At 37.5% G+C, this 13,936-nt stretch overlaps 1 long non-coding RNA gene across 1 annotated transcript in view; it reads right to left on the reverse strand.

Moving 5' to 3' along the window:
- Positions 1 to 11,894, reverse strand: part of LOC116718334 (uncharacterized) — a 27,507-nt gene extending 15,613 nt beyond the window's left edge. The window contains exons 1-2 of the long non-coding RNA XR_004338916.1: positions 10,999 to 11,894; positions 3,380 to 3,384 (exon numbers count right to left, since the gene is read on the reverse strand). This is a non-coding gene — a long non-coding RNA (uncharacterized LOC116718334). The remainder of the gene's footprint in view (positions 1 to 3,379; positions 3,385 to 10,998) is intronic.
- Positions 11,895 to 13,936: the final 2,042 nt, after the last annotated feature.

The following is a 13,936-nucleotide window of genomic DNA, read 5'->3' on the forward strand; positions in this document are numbered from 1 at the left end:
CATCTGGCTTAGATGCTTGAAACTAGGTGATTCACTACTTGAACCTCACACACCTCGCTCTGTGGCTCATTGACATTCATTTATTTAGAGACACGGCCACCATCAGGTGCCAAATCTGCTTAACGAGGGCAGAAGTCACTAATGAAATCCTCAGCAACCTTCTTGGTCCAGGCAGTGCTGTGCTGAAGGTTTTTGTCAGGTCTAAATACCTATTAGAGACAATTTAAACAAATACAGGAAAGACAAGAGAGTTAGATTCTGTTATACTCGCGAGGAGAGCAGACAGAGATGTGCTTTTAGTCACAAATCTCCAACCACTCTGCAACACATCTGTCTGTTCCTCTCTTTTATTGATCTTTAGGAAACCCTGCCACACGGGGCGCTGCAACTCTAAAAGGGTGGAGTCAAAACATGGTTGCAGCGCTAAATAACATTCACTAATCTAGACACATGTTATCTATACTCTAAATCTTTCTTTCTCCAGACACGTTGCATAGCTTCAAAGCAACGGCTTTGTATCACAAAGAAGCACAGAGCAGAGTTTATTGTCAGGCATGTAAAACTCTGCTGGGAGCAATTAACACCTCTGTCTTGTAGGAAGTCCTGCAAGGCAACAGCTGCTAAGAGTAGCTGTTACCTCTATTTCCCAGGGAAGTCTCAGGATAGAATCAAAGTTATTTAACACACAGAAACATTATCTAAAATGTAATTACAAAGCTACATGATACAACAAATATTTGATAATTACTAATACAATTTTCCTAACATTTCCGCCCTGTTTATCAGATATTTGGTGTACTTCTCATATCCCTTCAAAACCAGTCACTTCAAATGATTTTCAACTGGGAGATGATTTTTTGGAAAGCAAACATTTTTACACTCAGGGGTTATACCCAGTCCAAAAATTAGGATCTGGATACCTGTCAGAAGAGTCATCATCAGAGTATTCTTTGTCAACATCAGATTTTTTCTCTAATAAAGGATACATCTGTGCCATCTGGTCCTCCATGGGTGAAATCGCTGTGGTAATGAGACGGTTAAACAAAGAACGCAGGCACGGAACAAAACAACATCCACACAAAGTCAAAATTGCAGCAAATACTGCAATTGTTACTAAGACAGAGGACACAAGATTTCTAATACTTCCCAAAGGCATCCATCCATGCATCCCACATGGAAGTATCCACTCCAGAGTGTTCCTTCATTTTGCCATTAAGGGTTCGAAGCCCTGTAATGGCCTTCGTTAAGCTTCCATCAGCTGCTGTATTGTTTGGTAAAAATGTGCAACATTTTTCTCCAAAAATCATGCACACCCCTCCTTTCTCAGCCAGCAGCATGTCAAGAGCTATACGGTTCTGGAAAGCCATCAGTGAAGTAGCAGCCAGCTGCTCATGCACTGCCTCGAAACCAGCCTGTGTCCAATTTCCGAGTCTTTGCACATTGTAATGGATGTAATTTATTCTGTCTACGTTTTTGTCAATCGTGCACCACCAACAAATTGTAGATTCAAAACCAACCTGATCAACTAATTTATATTCATCAGGCACTCCACGAGGGACTCCGATGGCATCGATGTATGTCGGATCAATATCTGTATTTTCCATGTCACTTCACGTTTCTGTAAGTGTTGCCTCTTCTGTAACAAAACACTAGACAAAGAGAGTATCAGTTTTTCCGCAGATGTAGGATATACAGATACAGGTAATAACAGAGAAATAATGCACAAAACCCTGTAATCACCAGCTTCAAAAGACATGTTTCCAAAGTAATGTTTTGCCAAAATGTTAAACATATGCAGATCTTTCTCTTAAACCAATCTTATAAAATAAAACTAAACAAACAAAACAAAACAATAAACAAAAGCTTAAAATTTGCTGCAGTTGTACAGTTTACATTTATCATCAAAACAATGAATATCAATGTGAATTAGACAGTCCAGTTTAAATTACTTTTATAGTACAAACTGGATCTTACTGGTTATTTGTCTAAAACATTCAACATGCTTTCCTTAAACAAAATTCAAAAGAGTTAAACTTGGAGCAATTATAATGTCAATGTATAATTTAACAAATCTAGACATTTTCAGAATATACCAATTTTACCTAGGTCTTTTACTTGTCATTGAATTTAAAGTTTTATTCAAAATCGTTTTAAATGGATGTAAATCAAAACAAAAATCAAGTTTAGAAAAATCATTATAATCCCACCTGAGTACTTTTACTGATTAGTGATAACTTTAATCAATAACAGATTCTTCAAAACATTTCTTTAAACATTCTTGCTCCATTAAATTAATGCTCTGAAAATGGCTAACACAATAATATTTTTAATTTCTATAATTGTTTTCCTAAGTTAATTTACCAAAATATGCTTCATTAATCGCTATAAATTTGTTATCTATTGTTTCAAAATCCTTTAGCTCATTATCAGAACATGTTTCAATGGAGAACGACTCAAATCCATTCAAAAGAAACATATATTTCACCAGACCATATCTTTCCTTTCACTTTTTATGTGTAACACGGATCAAACATGTTCTTCAAAATTAAAAAATATTATTCAAGTAATATTCAAGTAATATAAAAGATAACCCTATAACATTCTCCCCCCTGTTGATGCATTATCTGCTAACGCATCACATTTCCACTACTTTTAAATAACGATGTTGATAAAACAGGTTTATGATGTTCCCTGAGAAATTCTACCAAATTCAATGCTGCCTTTTTCCCAAAAAGTAAAACCCGTCAAAACAAACAAAACAATTTATGTTAGCATGCTTTATCTTCAAGATTACTATTTTAAAGTCACTACCCTATTCTGAGCAATCTCTATTGTCAGACCATAAAACAAATTCTGGAGCCCACCATAAAACCCCCTTTCACCTCTCGGAGGAACTGACTTATATGGCAGGAAAGAGAGCCGATAAGGATGTCAGGAAGAACTCCCAATTCTTTAAATACTTTAGTAGGCTTTGGCACGTAAAGCATCAGATATGTTTTAGTCTCTAATTGTAAAATTTGAACTTAAAAAAAACCTTTCGTCGTACCACTACTGATATTTTGTCAGGAGGTACTTTTAGATGTTGGGAGCGAAAGTGATTTACATCACACCCTCTCGTTCTGTCTTGCTGAGCTACTGCAAGTGGGGGTTACTTCACACTTAAAAAATAATGGTATGCAAAAAGCTTCACATGTTAATTAGTTGAATCTTGTGGGGTAGCAGTTACAGCCCAGCTCTGTGGCCCCCCTGGAGCGGCTGCAAGGGGGGCTGCAAGTCCCCTGATCTCTACAAAAGTTCCATATGATCTTTACCATTATCCCATAAGGTATTTCAAACTTAATATTATCCTTTAACAACAAATTTGTACAGTGTAGCACACTTTTTCTATATTCAATCAATTTCTAGTCAACAAATGAGTTACTTCTATTTTATTCTGTCTTATTCATCCATAATTCCTGTAGATTTAATAATATTTTATCTATCCTAAAGTTTTGGTCAGTTTAAAAAGACCGATTGTGAAACTATCTAGAATCGGTTGCATACTACAATTTGTTGTTATCGGAGCAATGCCTCTTATCAGTATCTTTTATATTACTTGAATATTACTTGAATAATATTTTTTATTTTTTTTTTTTTTTTTTTTTTTTTTTTTTTTTTTTTTTACAGGAAAAATAGGAGTGTTACATGAAGAATTTTCACACTGCACTATGACTCCTGCCACAATAAGATCTTTAATTTCTAGTTTTATACCCTCCTGTGCATCTGTTTTTAAAGGATATTGCTTAACTTTTGGTCTAAACTCTGTTTTGGGTATTGTTAAGGAAATAAGGCTATTTTTGATGGTTCAATACAGCCAAGCCAATGCCATGTGTGTTTAAGTTGATCAACATTCCTATCTGGACAAGCTGATGCAAGGTAGGACTTCAGAGACAAACATTGTCCTGGCAAGGCTGTAATTTAAAGCAGCCATAAAATAACATGCTCCTGAAAGGCTTTAAATTAGGAGGCCATAAAGAGTATCTTCCCCGTCTAACAGGTCAGAGGTCGGGGTTCCCCAGGAGCTTAGAGTTGCATCTGGAGTTGTTCACAAACTTAGGAATCTTGGAAACACTTAGGTTTAATTTCTGATATACCTTCTGAATATTAATAGCAATAGTGTATTAGATTAAAGTATATTACCAAAGCTACAAGTACTAATCTAGTATATGGAATGTATTTAAAAATGTACTAACTATAACAATATCGGAATCAAGAGAAACGCCTTCACTAGAAAAGGGAATGCTCAATAATAAGAATGCAGACAACTGTCCTGCTTTTTGCTTTTAAGCATCAGCTGTCTCCAAAGGCGCCTTTGTTCTTATTCTTCTAATTCTTTTGTCATTTACAGGCTGTATTCGTCAAACGATTCTTCCTCCTTCTGTTTGACTCTACTTATCTCAGTGTAGTTTGCTCTGCGTTGATATGTTTGAACTGTCCTTGCTGCTAAAGCATTAACTCTGTTTGTTAAGTCGTTACTATTGTGTGCAAGAACTTGAGGAGGGTTCCCTGCTAATAATGGGGTCCAATCTCCTCGAACATGATGCCAGTCACTGCCTAAAGCAGTCATCCAGACTTGTTGAACCTCATTTCCGTTTAAATGATAAGATTCACGTATGTTATTCATGTCTTCAACAAAGCGGTTCACATCCTCTTTAAGAGGTGTGATCCCTTCTAGCGCCTTTTTTATATCCTCCAGGGTCCACGTTCTATATACTAGAATCGTGGGCGCTGCTCCATCTTCTCCTGCATTAAGATTTGCTACTTGTATCATAGGATAAAGATCAGTCATGTGTGGCTGATTATTTGGCTCTCCTGAAGGGCAACATGGGGGAGGGAGAAAAAGCCCAGTGGGAGCTACAGCTCCCTGCACCAAAATTTCTCCCCAGTTCTTAGACCACTTAAAGTTTGCTTTTTGTGATCTAGTAATAGGTCCCTCACTACCTTTTTCCTCATAGTGTGGGGGTGCGGGCAAGTCGGGGTATAGTTTTGCATTTTGTACTATTTTTTCCTCCCCTTTTGTTTTGTTATGTTGGTATTTGGTAACTTCAGCTACGTCCCCTCCCCCTCCTGCTGCTCCCTGCTCGTCTGCCTGCCTTTTCACACTTCTGAAACTTGTCTCATCATCCTCCCTTCTATAAAACATCAAATTCTTTGATTTCTGTGGGTTTGACTTTGTTTTTATTTTATTTTATCCTGCAATACTGTTAGTTTCTGTGAATTTAGACGGCCGTCAAAGTTGTAGTTTGTTAACCATTTATCTAAATGTTTTATTTTATGCGGATCCTGATTTTCAACATATTTCCAGTCATTTGATTTTAAACTGTGTGTTGGCTTATTCTTGCTTATACTTTGCCCATTTTTTTTTTTTTTTTTTTTTTACATTTAAATTTAGCCCAGTTTATCGACGCCTAGGGAGTCCTAAAAACTGGGGTTCTGTTCAGTAGGCCAGCAATTGAAACAACCTGTTGAGGTAACCCACGCTTCAACTCTTTCGAGTGGGGGTTCTTACCTCTGCATCCTCAAGAGGTTTGCTGGTTACAATCCTACTGTTTTTATATGAGATAAAACACCAAGTGGTATTTATATCTTGCTAAGGAAAATGATTATTTAATGCTAAAAATACACTTAATCTTATGACATGTGTAAAGGGATAGTCAACACTTTATTTGGAACAGTTTTCTGTGGAGCATGGGGGAGCTCACAATAGTAGACATTCAAACAAAGCAGGGCCCTTTTGCCTCCCCCACACACAGAGCAATAAAATTTACAGCCCGAAAGGGGTCAGAGACTTCTTGGCGCCAGAGATCTTCCGTACCAGGCAGAGATGACCACGGGGTAGTTCGCCTTTTGCTTAGATAAAAAACAGACACCTTTGCTATAAATCAGGGAGTCCCGGCTTTTTCTGGGGGCCTGAGGGAGTTCTAATTGGGCGAAGAGCAGAACGCCTTCTTTGCATATATTAAATAGGGAAACACCCTTTTGGTTTATAGTTTCAGGTCAGCGCCGGAGAGGGGAGAGTTTTTTTTCCATCTTTTTACTCCACGTTGGGCGCCTTTGTCTGTCTCTGTGTTCGTTTGTCTTCCCTTGTGTGTTTTTTATTTTCATGAGAAAATGCATATCTCTGTATCTCTGCAACTTTGTGATCGATTGCTTTGTATGAGATTAAAACTCCGTGATCTGTGACGTCAACACGTTTTGTTGTTGTTTCGTTTTTAGCAGCACGCGGTTGCAGGACGCTCACGGAGAACCCCGCTCGACCCGGCTAACAGGAGGAAAAGGAGAGCCATGCTTTTCCAAAATTAAGCTAACCTAATAACTTTCCTTCCTTAACAATTTGGGGGCTCGTTCGGTTACGGATTTTGAGCGGGTGGATCTGTCACGCGTTGGCCTGGTTCGGCTCGGTGAGGTGAGATACTTTTGAATATTCTTTTGTTGTTTGCACCGCCGTGTGCTGGAAAAGGCGAGCTAGATTGTTGCGGCTGTATCCAGCCACGCGGAGTTCACGGAGCTGCACAGGTACAGAGATTGTGTTTATAAAAGAGTCGATGGTTGAGTAATTGGATTATAAATACGCAAACAAGAGGACTGTAGCGGGTCCAGACGTAGGGCTAGCTTACCCTATTGTCAAAAAGGCTGGGGTTTTCTTAGTTTTTGGTTCTTTTCCCCGGAGGGTTTAGTCTTGTACCTCTGAATTTAAAAAGAATTTGGGAATTGTGTATCAATTTGGTAGTTTGGGCTTGTATTGGCCCGGAGACTGACTCATCTCCAGTAGACTTACAATTGGCTTAACAAGGCTGAATCGCCTGTCTTCAGTACAACGAAGTGCCTTAACACGGCCAATCGTTTGTATTCAGGAAGACGAAGTGACTGAGCTGGGTTGCGTCGGCCGTGGTGACGAATAGAAATGCATTTTTAAAGCCGGCATTTTATTTTATTTTTTCCCCGTTGTCTCTTCCGTTTGTCCGACACCGTGTTTATGTTTTTCTGTGTGTCGCGATCTGTGCTTGTTGCCGCGACACGTGGCTGTCTGCTCCAGAGCTCTGGGTGTGTGTGTATGTGTGTGTGTGTGCATGTGTGTATCTGCGCGCTTGTGTGTGTGTGTGTGTGGCCGTGTGCGTGCGCGAGTTCGGGCTGGCTGTGCGTCTGTGCAGAGTGAGAAGCTGTGTTTAAATAGCGCTGCTTGTGTTAATTTGCATTGATTTTGCTGCGTTTTATTGTGAAGTTATTATGGACACTGAGTTGCGACACGTGCTATACGCTATGGTTCGTAGAAGAGTCTTAACGGGAAAGTAGGACGATGGCGACACGTGGTCTTTTAGTTTAAAAATAAATAAAAATAAAAATAACAGTTAAGTAAATTAAACTGGTACCAGAAAACAAAATTATTGGTTGTGGTTTGATTTTAACATAACTTTGAGATCTCTCTTTTAAACGTGCACGGGGAATTAAAAGGTTCCTGAAGATTGGAGTTTAAAATTAATTAAATTGACACATGAAAATAGGTTAATAAAACATTGGACGATTCCTGAAGCTTCAGTAAATTTGATATAAATTTCAGTAAATTTGATATAAATTACAGTAAAACTTTGATAACATGATGACTGACTGAAAACTTTGACTGACTATAAACCTGGCCAGATGTGTGTTTTGTGTTTTTTGTAATGTGCTTTGTGTTCTTGTGTTGAATTGCAATTCATGTTGGTGTGAAAGAGTGTGAGATTGGAGATAAGATACCATTTGGTATTTTATGTCATATAAATATAGAGCAATTTTTTAGTGCTGTTTCATGGTGCAAAATTTCCAGTTTTTATGACACACCGTGTGTTCGATTGGACTGAATTACTACAATTAAGCAATTACAGCAGTAAGTGTGACCTGCAGTGTTGAGGTTAGCAGGTGATTAAAGGATAGAATCTTGATAAAATGAATCATCTGAACAAATTGAAACAAATTATGGGTTCTCCGGTTAAATAAATGAATAATTAAATAAATAAATAAGGAAAGAAAGAATAAGCCAAGAAAATTAGGTCACAGAGGATTGTAGAAATGCTGTCTTGGCAAATTAATAGATAAATACACACAAGATTGGGTAGAGAAATAAATAAACTAAAAGTATATAGCATTGATGACTAAAATATTAGCTTAAATGTTAGGTATTCCTTTTAGGCTGACGAGGAAGTAGTGAAATAGAATGAATTACAATGAGTAAAATAGGATTTTTTTTTTAATGAGTTGAGGATAAGAAAAAACGAAGATTTTTAGAGAAACAGGCTCTAACTGTAAGAGGTAATTGTTCAGATAACAACAAACTGCAATATGCAACTGACTCTAGATATTTTCACAATCAGTCTTTTTCAAACAGACCAAAACTTTAAGATAGATAAAATATTGTTAAATCTACAGGACTTACGGATAATTAGACAGGATAAATTAGAAGTCACTCTCTTGTTAAATAGAAATTGGTTAAATATCACGAATTCATTTTTGAGTTACCAGTTTCCTCTCATTTTGCTCCGAAAGGGGGAGGGGGAAATTTGATCTTTAGTTTACTTTTTTTTTTTTTTTTTTTTTTATTTGTAGGTTTAGTGATATACTGACCAGTATTTGTTAGGATTTTGTGTTTAATTACCCCTTAGTGTGTTAATGGTCTGATCAGCCGTTATCTAAGTTCCCCTCATGTCTTGTTAGGTCAGTTTGTGCTCACGTCGTTCTGTTACTACCTGTGTGGTTTTTTGTTATGTTGATTTCAGTAGGGGCCCAATTTATTATTTTTGGATTTTCTTTGTTAACTGTGTTTGAATTTTTTTTTTTTTTCTTCTCTTCAACGTCTCTCTGGCTACTTTATGCAAAACCTTCGCAGAGTCTTAATTGGTACACGTGCTTTGTCAAACACTGCTGAAAATTTTTGAGAAGTTTCTACAACGAATTATTTGATAATCATGAGAGTAAAATTGAATACTGAGTTTTACAACTGTAATGTGAAATGTTTTTTGAAAGTAGTAATCTTGAAGGTTTAAAGCATGCTATAATAAATTGTTCTGTTTGTTTTGACAGTTTGCCTGTTAGGACGGGGCAGTATTGGGTGGAATTTCTCAGTAAAATAATGACCCTGTTTCATCGACATCGTTAGTTAACATATTAGGTAATGATGATACATTAGCCAGTAATGTATCATACGGAGGGAGAATATGTTATGGGTTATTTTTATATTACTTAATTAGATTACTGAAACACTTATATTACTTAAACAAAACTTTTGAAGAACATGTCAAATATGTGCTTATTTTGAATGGATTTGAGTTGTTCTCCATTAAAAGATGTTCTGATAATGGGCTAACATATTTTGAGAAAATAGATAAATTCATAGTGATAATGAAGCATATTTTGGTTAATTGACTTGGGAAAATAATTATAGAAATTAGAAATATTATTGTGTCAGCCATTTTCAGAGCATTGATTTAATGGAGCATGAATGTTTTAAGAAATGTGTTGAAGAATCTGTTCTTGATTAAAGTTATCACTAATCAGTAAAAGTACACAGGCGGGATTATAATGATTTTTCTAAACTTGATTTTGATTTTTTGATTTACATCCATTTAAAACGATTTTGAATAAAACTTTAAATTCGACGACAAGTAAAAGCCGAGGTAAAAATTGGTATATTTTGAAAAAGTCTGGATTTGTTACATTATAATTTCTCCAGGTCTAACTCTTTTGAATTTTGTTTAAGGAATGCATGTAGAATGATTTAGACAAACAACCAGTAAGATCTAGTTTGTTCTATAAAAGTCATTTAAACTGGACTGTTTAATTCACATTGTTATTCATTTTGGTGGTAAATGTAAGCTTTACAACTACATTTTTAAGTTTTTGTGTCTGTTTTGTTTTGTTTGTTTAATCCTATTTTTACAAGATTGGTTTAAGAAAAGATCTGCATATGTTTAACATTCTGGGAACACGTTACTTTGGAAACATGTCTTTTGAAGCAAATGATTACAGGGTTTTGGTGTTTTCCATCGGTTGGAGCTATAGTATATAATAATAGCAACGTAAATTGAAGGGATCACATCCACCATTTGCTGAGCGGAACTGGACAAAGTAGGAGATAAGGTTTCAAGTGATGTGTTGCTCATGGTTTTACACACAGACTGCCCTGGAGCTCCGAGCTCCAGGTGAGACTCTGGACTCTGTCATACAAGCTGTGTCATGCGAGGCGGGGGTGGGGCTGCTTGGAGAAGCGGCTTCACACTTATTTCGACGATAGCAGCCACAGAGTCCCGAGCGATGGAGGCTTCACTCAGACACGGAGTGAATTGGAGATGTTTGTGTTGAATACACAACATGAATGATGCTTTTGGAAAATCTGATCTCTGTTTGTCGTTTCAGTTTGCAGCCGTTTTCCTGGTGCCCTGTGGATGTGATCTCATTCAAAATCTGCGTTCTTTGGTAAAAAGGATTAAAATAATTTCCCTGGATGGAAAATAACAAAGCAACTTTATTTTTTAGGTGAAACCATCGTTTGATTATGCTGACGGTAATGAAGGTGATATTAAAGAATGTTGTAATTGTGTTTCTGAGGCTAATGAAATTCATGTTGAACACGAAATGTCTGTTTTAATAACCTGTGACAGGTCGTTTCCTAAGGTTTACTTTCCACACGAGGAGATTTCATTTTCTCCTTGAAATCTCTCCTTGAAATATTGACATAATAATCCCATTTTCAGTGAGCAACGGACGCTCAGGTGGAACCCTGAGGTTTCCAACCGAGGAGTTCAGGCTGCAAGAGGATCGACGTTAATTTTTATTGCGTGTTTTTCGTTCGTTGTGAACTCTGAAAAGGACTTTCGTTTCGTTTTTTGCGCGCATTTTTTGAATATTTCCTGACGAAGACTTCATATTTTTTAAGGGACTGTCGATGGACAATTTAAAAAAAAAAAAAAAAAAAAAACAGAAAAAGACGAGCAGCAGATTGTAATTTTGTGGTGAATGATGTCCTTTAAGTTGCAGGCTATTTCTTACTAATTTTTTCTATGTATGTCCCTGTTTTATTTTTGTTTTACACTTTGGGTTTTTGTTTGTCCTGTGTTTTGGTAGGATTGTGATGATTTTCTTTTATGATTTTACACTTTGAAAGGATAAGTCTTTCTACACCTTGGGTTTTGTTTACAAAGGGGGATTGTATAGAATTAGGGTACGTCATTTTATTTATTTTTTTTTTGTCTTTTTATTTTTCGGTTTTTTCGTTTTTTCATACATAGTTTTGCTTCTGTATTAGAAGGCTTACTCAATTTTTATTGAGGTCTTTTGAAAAAGACCTCAAAAGGGGGATTGCTAAGGAAAATGATTATTTAATGCTAAAAATACACTTAATCTTATGACATGTGTAAAGGGATAGTCAACACTTTATTTGGAACAGTTTTCTGTGGAGCATGGGGGAGCTCACAATAGTAGACATTCAAACAAAGCAGGGCCCTTTTGCCTCCCCCACACACAGAGCAATAAAATTTACAGCCCGAAAGGGGTCAGAGACTTCTTGGCGCCAGAGATCTTCCGTACCAGGCAGAGATGACCACGGGGTAGTTCGCCTTTTGCTTAGATAAAAAACAGACACCTTTGCTATAAATCAGGGAGTCCCGGCTTTTTCTGGGGGCCTGAGGGAGTTCTAATTGGGCGAAGAGCAGAACGCCTTCTTTGCATATATTAAATAGGGAAACACCCTTTTGGTTTATAGTTTCAGGTCAGCGCCGGAGAGGGGAGAGTTTTTTTTCCATCTTTTTACTCCACGTTGGGCGCCTTTGTCTGTCTCTGTGTTCGTTTGTCTTCCCTTGTGTGTTTTTTATTTTCATGAGAAAATGCATATCTCTGTATCTCTGCAACTTTGTGATCGATTGCTTTGTATGAGATTAAAACTCCGTGATCTGTGACGTCAACACGTTTTGTTGTTGTTTCGTTTTTAGCAGCACGCGGTTGCAGGACGCTCACGGAGAACCCCGCTCGACCCGGCTAACAGGAGGAAAAGGAGAGCCATGCTTTTCCAAAATTAAGCTAACCTAATAACTTTCCTTCCTTAACAATCTCCAATCACACTCACACGGAATTTAAACGCCTGCCTCGTCGGACTCCGCCATCCGTTCCAATTACAATTATTGAAAAAAAAAATTTTTATTTTTATTTATTTATTATTATTTTTTTTTTTTTCCAAATTGATTAAATTTTATTGCAGGTTTATACTAGGCTCCGTGCGCCTTTTCCACGAAATTTTTACGTAAGGACTTCGGACGCCCTTCACGGATTCAGTTTTCTTTTTTACCTGTTAGAGTCTAGAATTTACAGGGTTTTCTTATTCGCGCAATGACCCGCAGTCATTCGCCACACTTTTAAACAAGAATCTACTCACCCTCTCCTGTCTTCCCCTCAGAGCCGTCAACCGTAAGATCCCAGCAGGCAGGCAGAGCGCCAGCCCTTGAACAGGTTCTGATAAGCTTCCACTAGGAAACTTGCCGTGCGCACGGTCTTTTACTGGGGTCCACCATGCCCGCTGGAATCCTTCCGGTATATTGGCATCCGGCTGCGAAGGACCAAATAATGTCAGGTCTAAATACCTATTAGAGACAATTTAAACAAATACAGGAAAGACAAGAGAGTTAGATTCTGTTATACTCGCGAGGAGAGCAGACAGAGATGTGCTTTTAGTCACAAATCTCCAACCACTCTGCAACACATCTGTCTGTTCCTCTCTTTTATTGATCTTTAGGAAACCCTGCCACACGGGGCGCTGCAACTCTAAAAGGGTGGAGTCAAAACATGGTTGCAGCGCTAAATAACATTCACTAATCTAGACACATGTTATCTATACTCTAAATCTTTCTTTCTCCAGACACGTTGCATAGCTTCAAAGCAACGGCTTTGTATCACAAAGAAGCACAGAGCAGAGTTTATTGTCAGGCATGTAAAACTCTGCTGGGAGCAATTAACACCTCTGTCTTGTAGGAAGTCCTGCAAGGCAACAGCTGCTAAGAGTAGCTGTTACCTCTATTTCCCAGGGAAGTCTCAGGATAGAATCAAAGTTATTTAACACACAGAAACATTATCTAAAATGTAATTACAAAGCTACATGATACAACAAATATTTGATAATTACTAATACAATTTTCCTAACAGTTTTCCAAAATGTTGAGCATGCTGTTCGACTCATTGGAGATTCATCTTTAGGCATTTCAACAACAAAGAGAAACTATGATGGGAGAAACATCTGTTGTCTGGATTGCTGATGTAAAACTGTAACATTCAGCTCTTGGGTTTGTTCCCAGAATGAAGACGGGCAGCCAGGCTTTTACTTTGATCAAACTGCTTATGTTGTGCAAGCAGAGCTGATTTTACAGCCTCATGGGGCCCAAAGGAAAAATGCACAATGGGTCCCTTAAAACCAGCATTCATCATGCCTATATAATAACCTGGCATTACAGAAGAATGGGAACATTTTTTATTCCAAAGGCACAAATCAGCTTTTTTTTCCACTATAAAACATAATTGTATATAACCTCTAGTGGGCACACACAGTATTTTATCACTTAGAAAAATTTTAACTCAGACATAAGCACATAAAGACTGTGATTGTATTTGTCAACGGAGGCAGAAAAACTGTGTTCATTTTCTGATTTGGCTGCAATGAAGGTAGAAACAAACACACTGAGGCTGCATTCACACCAGACCCGTTTAATCCACTTTAACTGGGCTGTAGTTGGTTTTCCTACAAAGTTTGTTTCATCTGGGGACGTGTGAACGTATAATCAGACAAAGAAAAGTGAACTCTGGTGCAGTATGTGAACACCAAGCAGCCCTGATACCGCTCCAAAAGCAGGAAGCATTCTGGGTAAATACAACCAAAACAAGCATC

Source organism: Xiphophorus hellerii, chromosome 1 (assembly GCF_003331165.1).
Source record: "Xiphophorus hellerii strain 12219 chromosome 1, Xiphophorus_hellerii-4.1, whole genome shotgun sequence".
In the NCBI taxonomy this organism is placed as follows: Eukaryota; Metazoa; Chordata; class Actinopteri; order Cyprinodontiformes; family Poeciliidae; genus Xiphophorus; species Xiphophorus hellerii.